This window comes from Leptidea sinapis, chromosome 10 (assembly GCF_905404315.1).
Source record: "Leptidea sinapis chromosome 10, ilLepSina1.1, whole genome shotgun sequence".
NCBI lineage: Eukaryota > Metazoa > Arthropoda > Insecta > Lepidoptera > Pieridae > Leptidea > Leptidea sinapis.
In genome coordinates, this window is record NC_066274.1 from 15,766,532 (window position 1) to 15,773,387 (window position 6,856).

Sequence of the window (6,856 nt, forward strand, 5' to 3'; positions counted from 1 at the left end):
TATATTGACACACACCTGAGCAATCTTATAAAATCTGACAAATTTATGAACCTCTTGGTTGAAGCAGTTTTACAAATTTGTACAAATAAAGATAAGTTAACTATAAATTCAAATAGTGTTAAGGAAATTCTGAATAACACTTTTAGAAAAAAGACACCTAGTTAATTGTTATTATGGATACATTGAATATAGTGCAGTGGAACGCTCAAAGTATTATTAGTAATAGGCTTATTTTTACAAGGTTTTTATATGAAAATCATATCCATATTGCTATAATTTCGGAAACTTGGTTAAAACCACATCAGTATTTTTTAATAAAAGGCTATAACACAATAAGGAATGATTGTGGTAATAAACACAATGGTGTAGCAATTTTTATTCATAATAATATCACATTTTCTAACATAAATACATATTATGATAGTGCTCTACAAAATGTTTGCATTAAAATTAAAATTAATAACAAAGAACTGAGTATTGTGAGTTTTTACAGTCCTTCCAATTCAAATCCTCCATTTAATAAAAACAATTTAAACAGTTTAATTAAGTCCATTCCAGAGCCAATGATATTTGCAGGTGATTTCAATGCTCATCACATGTTGTGGGGATGTGTTGATACATTGCCTCGAGGTAAAGATGTTTTAGAGGTTATAGATGAGAATGGTCTTGTTATTCTGAATAATGGTCAAGCTACCACAATAGGATCTCCATCTTGGCGTCCTAATGCTCTTGACTTGACTTTGGTAACTCCATCTTTGGCTCTTTTATGTGACTGGTCAGTTATTGACAGTCCTCTGGGCAGTAGTTATCATCTCCCTGTAATAATAAAAATGGCAGTAAGTAGTGATAGTATTAGTTTGCAAAACACATTATGTAATAATCTACATTTGCCCACTCACCCTAATTATAAGCAGGTGAATTGGAATATGTATAGTAACTTAGTTGTTTCTTATTTGGATGATGTTAAATTTGACACTTTATCTTCAATAGATGCTTTTAATTCCTTTTGTAATATTTTACTTTCTGCTGCCAAGCAGTCAATCCCTAGCTGTCTGTTTTCCAAAAGTTCTAATAGTAATAATGCTACTAGTTCTTGTTCACAAAAATCTTTTAAATATCCTTGGTCGCCTTGGTGGAATCAGAGGTGTACAGAAGCAGTTTTAAATGCTAAAAATGGTTACATTAATTTTAAAAACAACTCCACTGATGAAAATTATGTGGAGTTTAAGAGATTGCGGGCTTTAAAAAAACTTATCTTAAAAAGTGAAAGAAGAAATAGCTGGATAGGCTTGTGCAATTCATTTAATCGTTGTACTCCTTTGTCTTCAATTTGGAAATACATGCGCAAATTTAACAAAACTTACATTCCTGACAGTGTGTTGAATGATAGTTGGATTCCAGATTTTCTACAAAAGTATACTTCTGACTTTGTATCAAATGAGTTAACTAACTATGTAAATGTTGTTAATGATAGTAATAAATATTTGATAGAGCCTTTTTCTTTACAAGAACTAAAATCCGCTTTATTTACTAGAAGAGATACATCTTTCGGTCTTGATACCATTCCATATATTTTACTCAAAAAACTTAATTGCCACAGTCTCAACATCTTTTTAAATAATCTTAATCGCCTATGGAAGGAGAATACTATTCCTGCAGAATGGAAAACAGACTGTTTAATCCCAGTTTTAAAGCCAGACAAAAATAAAATGTTACCTGACTCTTATAGACTCTCACGTCTTGTGTTGGGAAGATATTTGAGCAGCTTCTAAAACAACGTCTCGAGTTCTTTATAGAACAAAATTGTCTTTTGCCTAATAATCAGTTTGGTTTTCGCAAAGGTGGGTCTTCTAGGGAGAGTATAGCGCAGTTACAGCTTGATGCGCATCAATGTTTAGCAAGTAATCAATATCTTTTGTCTGTATTTTTTGACATCTCAGGTGCCTTCAATAGTGTAAATATTGCCGTGCTTTGTGACGAGTTATCAATGTTAGGGATACCAGGTAAAATAATAAATTGGATGCAATCCTTTTTGACTGACAGAAAAGTATATGTAAAATTTAATAAACATTTGTATGGACCACGACTTTCTTCTCTAGGTGTTTGTCAGGGGGGAATATTGTCTCCTTTAATTTTTATTATGTACATAAGACGATTGAACCTTATTTTGGGGCCAAATATAGTAAACCTACAGTATGCAGATGACTTAGTCGTCTATGTATCGGGAGTTGATCTGATTAATTTAGTCGCTACTATTAATAAAGCACTTGTAAATTTATATCAATACTTTTCTTATCTTAATTTAAATGTAAATCCAACCAAATCAAAAGTCTTTGTGATTGGTCGTAAACGCATCATATTGCCTCCCATTTTATACAATGGCATTCCACTGCCTATTTCATGTGACATAAAATTTCTAGGTGTAACATTTACTCCAAAACTTTCTTGGAAAAAATATACAGATAGTGTTATAATTAAAGCGAATAAAGCTTATAATGTATTAAAATCTTTGTGTGCAACGTCGTGGGGAGCGGACCCTAAAATATTGTTAATTTTGTATAAATCGCTTATTCGTAGTCATTTTGAATATGGCTTTCATTGTTTCGCCGCAGACAGCAAAATTGTTAATAGTCTGGATAAAATACAAAATAAATGTATGCGTACAATATTGGGTCCACTTAAAACTAGCCCAATAGCTGCTATGCAAATCGAGGCCAACCTTCCTCCTTTGTGTATTAGATTTAGTTATCTTAAAGAAAGATTTATTTTAAAGCTCTATAGCTTGCCGACGAACAATCTTCTTAAGAATCTTATTGCTTATCAATCGTCTTCATTTCCGAGACAGTTGTTTATCTTGCAAGATTTTTCTTCATTTTTTAAATTTCTACAAGATTTAAATATTCATCGGAATAATGATATACTTCCCTGCCATGCAGGTTCTTTTCGATGTAAATATTCTGCAATTAATGTTGTAATAGATCCAAATTTAACTTCAAAAGAGGTTCATGTATTATTGTCAGAATGGTCTAATTGTAAATTTGTTTATACGGATGGCTCAAAAAACAAAAATGTTTCTTTTGCAATCTACCTTCCTGAAATTAGGAAGGGTATTGGCTTTAAGATTAATAGATATGCCAGTATTTTTACTGCTGAAGCCGTCGCTATTCTTTTTGCTTTAAAGCATATTAAGAAACAAAATCAACTTAATAAGAAGTGGGTAATAGTTAGTGATAGTATGAGTGTGTTAAAATGTTTGTCAAATAACAAAATGAGTGCTAACATCAATTACATCATTTTTGCTATAAAGGAATTGTGGTTCGAACTATGTTTAATCGATATTAAAGTGGATTTCGTTTGGGTCCCGTCCCATATAGGAGTAGCAGGAAACGAAAGCGCTGATTTTCTAGCTAGAACTATCATTAATATATCCGATCTATCCCTATATCCTGATTGCAAAGATCTAGACATTAACATACCATATACAGATATAATAAGTAATCTAAAACAGCGTATGACTCTTCTTTGGGGAAGATATTGGTACAATTGTACAGAAGTTGAAAATAAGGCTCATTCGTATACTTTGTTAGATAATCCCGTTAATAGCACACCCTGGTTTTGTAAGTTTAAAAATAACGCTCACAGAAAGTTCTATACTACAATAACACGAATGCGTATTGGTCACTATCGATTGAATTTTCATCTTCATCGCAAAAAAATTGTCTCCTCTCCTTTTTGTGACCATTGTAATAAGCAACAAGATCAGTCTCTGGATCACATCTTTTTTGATTGTTCGTCCTTTGGCATACAGCGCCTTGTGCTGATGGATGAGCTACTGGAAATATATGGTGCACCCAATATAATCCCGCTCTCAGTAATAGATCTATTAAAGGACACATCAACTTATATGTCCTTGTATAAATTTGTATGTAGTACTGTAAATACATTGTAATTTGTAGATACATACGTTGTAAATTTGTTTATAATTATGTAAATACGTTATAACTTGTACATATACAACTAGTTATAGCATAGCGCAATTCGCGAACTGAACAGATAATGTAAATAGGTAGGTATTATTCTAAAAAGTTATGCAAATTACACTGGATTTGACTTTAAGAAAAGGGGAAAATTATTAGAGACTATATTACTGGATTTGGACTTACTAAAAGGAAAATATGGAAAATATTCTTTAGAGAATTATACATTAACGGAAATGGTAAAATAACTGATGACTTTAAGACTGGATTGGATTTGATGAAAGAAACTACTATAAATATTCGCTATCGAATATACATAATTGGAAAAGGAAAATGGAAATAATGTAAGATGAAATGAGAAACCTGGATTGGACTTTTTGTAAAACAAAATAGTGAAAATAATAAATAACAAAGAAATGAAAATACTAACGACAAGGCAGTAAGGCCCCTGGCTATAGCCTGTTCGAAAGAACGAATTAATATAAAAAAAAAAAAAAGAAATAATTTAAATCAAATATAAATATAATGTTCAACTGCTTTAATAATTTTGCTAATTTTTAATTTTTAATCTGACTAACATAGTTTTAAGTACTACTCTACTAACAATATATGGATTTATAATGGTCTGAATTAAATTTATTTTATTTTTATTTGAAGTTGAATTTCAGTTTGAATATTATATACATTTTGTTAACTGTATATTATATAAAGTCAAAGTCAAAAATACTTTATTGACATAAAATCAATAGATTGATAGTCAACCTCAATCACTAAAAATACATGCTCATTCGACAAAGTTTATACGTATTATATATTTTATAAATAATGCAATCTAGTAAAATAATACAAGGTTGAACCATAAATATTATAAATAGTAACAATTATAATGCTATTTAAATCCATATTGTAACGTCGTTTCCGTATTCATTAATATTGTAATAAGCCATCGACATGAGTCGGCCTTTAATAAATGATTTAATTTATTGATAATTCGATTACGCTTTTGGGTAATTTATTGTAAAACTGATTAACCGTTAACTGATACACCTTGCTGAATAGAATGCAGTGACACTCAGGATTTTTGAAAAATTCAAAAGTTCTGAGTGGCACTACATATGCGCTCGTCACCTTGAGACAAGATGTTAAGTCTCATTTGCCAGTAATTTCACTAGCTACGGCGCCCTTCAGACCGAAATACATTAATTTTTACACTTTACTGCTTCACGGCAGAAATAGGCGCCGTTCTGGTACCCATAATCTAACAGGCATTTTGTGCAAAGGAGCCTACCACGGGTTTGCTTAACAATGTATAAAAGAGAGAATCGATTAGTAACTCCAAATTATAAGTATATCTACTAAGATAGACAAAACTTGGGGACATCTTTTTAATACTCCTCTGCATCAGCTGGTCCATTTTTATAAATCTATATAAGTACTAACGATAAGTTCACGAATAATAGGTAATTCAAACATAACTGGGAAGCACTAAATATATACCACTTATATAAAATTTAATAAAACTATGTACATATTACATAAAATCATAATATATTTACACGTTTCATTTAATTTTAAAATTCAAACAGAAACATAGAAGCTATAAGCTTATAGATAATCAAACTCTAGGAATTACACTTAGATAATTAATAAGTCTAGAATCTAGATAGTCTCTTGCTGTTAGACAATCCATGAAAACAAGACAGGTTTATTACTTTAGTGAGCGTAACAAGCTACGTCTTACACTCACGATTTGTATGACACTTTGTGTTAGTGTGGGTACATTGTTCAAAATAGAGGTTTACTCTAAACTCAATTTTTTCTACATTAACACAACTGTCATCTTATCTATCTAGACAAGATTTACGGCCGTACCCAATATTCAGTCTATCTCTTACTTGAGATAAGAATCGTAACAATCGTTGACTTTTCTGTCCCAATAAACTAATCTACGGTAACCCACCTTATCCGTACACGCTGTCTGTCAATGGGACGCGTATAGCTTACCAGCGATAGAAGTTTGTATGGAACTTGCAATTCACGCGTCCCAATATAAGGTGATAAGAATAACTTATCGGGTATATTGGAACAGCTTCAGATTATTGACAGCTAATTAATGACAGTAGAAGGTAGTAATTTATCTCTATCTGTAGAAAATATATTGGGAACGACCGTAAATGATCTAAGGATCCCAGTAAGTAGGTAAGTATAAATCAAAAGTCATATTCAGAGATAAATAATTAAACTTTACTAAAAATATCCTCTCTACCATTTCATTTAACATAGATGTTAGTAGCTGTATAGTATTGTATGATATATTAAAATATTTTCTGCGCATCCCAATTTTGGTTTCTTTGACAATTCCTTCTTTTAAATAAATAAATATTATACAATGTAGTTACTACGACAAAATTACACATACATTAATATTGTACATATATTGTATATAACCTTAGACAATAAGGTTATCGTAAATACGAATTAAATTCTAAATTCTAATATCTATACTTAAACATTGAGAAACATAGATTTTATTAACAGCTATATCAAGGAGAACCCATACTAATTTACAAAAAAAATATTTGCAAACAAAATATTTAAATAGTTCAATTTGAATTGTAACCAGATAAAACATACATTGAATAACAAAGAGGATTAAAATACTACGTAGAGGCACGACTGCCTAATCACAAGTTAAAAGTTAGTGTTTAGTATGAAACGTGCAGTGAGATTTGACATAAGTTTGACATAGTAATGACAATTTGGCGACGAATTATAATCCGGCTAAGTTTGTAAGCTAACAGTTGCTTATAACGTAGTGGATTTCGGCTATCTCCTTTTTTTACAAGATTATAGCTGTCATCTGTCAATCTATCAATGAC

General features: G+C 30.9%; 1 long non-coding RNA gene across 1 annotated transcript; it reads right to left on the reverse strand.

Moving 5' to 3' along the window:
* Positions 1-361: 361 nt before the first annotated feature.
* LOC126966371 (uncharacterized) lies at positions 362-1,954 on the reverse strand. Its single transcript, XR_007729720.1, has 2 exons — positions 900-1,954; positions 362-816 (listed from the first exon to the last, which is right to left on the reverse strand). It is a non-coding gene; the product is annotated as an uncharacterized LOC126966371 (long non-coding RNA).
* Positions 1,955-6,856: the final 4,902 nt, after the last annotated feature.